Genomic DNA, 2,060 nt, shown 5'->3' with positions numbered 1-2,060 from the left:
CGGCCCATCCAGACCAACACTCTGTCACACAGTGACCAAAAATACCAGGTGCCATCAGGAAGTCCATCAGTGGGGCCAGGACACTAGAAGCCCTCCCACTGTTGCCTCCCCAAGCACCAAGAATACAGAGCATCACTTGCCCCAGACCAAGTGTTCCTATTTATACCTTGTGGCTAATAGCCACTGATGGACCTCTGCTCTATATGTTTATCCAATTCTCTCTTGGGATATTGGTTTCTTATCTTATTACATATGCTAACTCATTCAGTCATCACATATGTACTCTCATACAGAAGGACTATACATCCTCTGTATTTTAGTGTATTTCTTTTTCAGAATAGTATTTTAGAATATTAGAATGTTTGGCTGACATTACACTATACCCACCTCAAAAAAGAAAAACAATGCTGTTAAGTGACCTCCATCCCTAAGAGGAGTGAAGGGAGAGTCTTAGTCTTATTTTGACATATTTATTGCTTTACAACTGTTGACATTATAACCTTAGCTTGTTATTTAGTTTATCTTAGAACATCTTCATCATGTTACATGTTAATTTGCTATTCAACCTTACCTTCCTTCCAATGTATTTGAAAAAGTGTGCATGCACACGAAAAGTCATACTTTAAATAAAACTTGTTGGTCTTAAAGGTGCCACTGGACTCTAAATTTGTTCTACTGCTTCAGACCAACATGGCTGACCACCTGGTGTTATCACTGAAAACACACTGCTTGTTTCCTATGCTCTTTAAGTGATCATATAAACCACAGGGTCCCTGTGATCTCTTTGTTTTTGTTTTCCCATGTTCAGCAAAAGTGTAGAATATGTGCCAATGTACACAGCTGGTGGGGCAGAGTAGGAAGACAAGGGACCCAACTTCAGACCACCCAGGCCCTGACCCAAAAATGGAGGGAGGAAAAGAGAGAGCAAGAGCCAACCAGCTCCACAATTTGTTCTGTTTGGCTGGGCATGGCTCACGTGGGTTGGGAGTCAGCTTCCCGAGACTGCATGTGGCTTTCCCGGGCCAAACACCCATCTTCCTTAGGCCTCACACAGCCTTTCAAACCTGGGCTGGACCAACCCAATTGGGGGGCAGGCCATCAGCCCACTGGAAGATCCTCTGGTGGCTATAATGGCCTGTCTGCCTTGATGGTCAGCCACTGCAAGCTGCAGTAGGACAGCCCTAGTTCACAGCACAGTGACTGCAAGTGGAGCAGGAGGAGAGAGAATTGGAAAGGTAGCAAGGAGGTGGAAGAAGGCAACAAGAAATAGGATGGAAGCTTCAGGCAACAGGAGATCAAGCTTTTTAAAAATAAAATCCAGTCACTAGGTATATTTGATCTTTTATAAACCCAGAATCCAGTGCTCAGTTGGAGCAGTCCTGGGTCTTAGATCAATAAGCACAAAAGCCTTTCTCAGCTGAAGGCTGTTTTTCTCAAGTGCCTATACTTGAGGTTGGTTTCAAACTGTAGGTCAAAAATGGGTGTGACTTTCTCAGGAGAGGATCACTTCAGCTGGGAAAGCAAGCTGTGTAACTCGCCTCCACCCTTCATTCCCAGGGGTTCAGTTTGTTCCTATGCTCCAGCAGTACCAAATATTAAGATCTATGAAACACACATATGGACAGCAGAAAAACTATGCCTATTTGAAAGATGGATACTCCTTCCCTTGTATACTAGTGTCCTTTATAAACCTAGTATCCTCGAGCTGTACATTAAAATGATTTCATAAATGACTTCCAACTGTCACTCATCAACGGGAAGTAAATCATTCTTCCCCCTCTTTTAACCTTAATTCCCTACAAACTACAAACATCTGAAAGATTATGATTGCGTAGCTCAGAGGAACAGAATGTAGAATCCAAGGTTATTGTTTGTGCTAACAATGAATATGGCATCACTGGAAGCCTTCTGTGCTAATGTTTTGTCTGGGTTTTTAGCATCCTGTAGTATGTCCTGTTTTCCTAGCTATAGTAAATTAGACACAGTGAGAAGTGTTAGGCTAACAGGTGCCAAAAAGCAACAGTTAATTACTGGAAGACAGAAAAGCAATACACTAGAAT

Source organism: Gekko japonicus, unplaced genomic scaffold, assembly GCF_001447785.1.
Source record: "Gekko japonicus isolate JY-2015 unplaced genomic scaffold, Gekko_japonicus_V1.1 scaffold1324, whole genome shotgun sequence".
In the NCBI taxonomy this organism is placed as follows: domain Eukaryota; kingdom Metazoa; phylum Chordata; class Lepidosauria; order Squamata; family Gekkonidae; genus Gekko; species Gekko japonicus.
The sequence above is the reverse complement of the archived record's forward strand: the minus strand, read 5'-3'. Positions refer to the sequence as shown.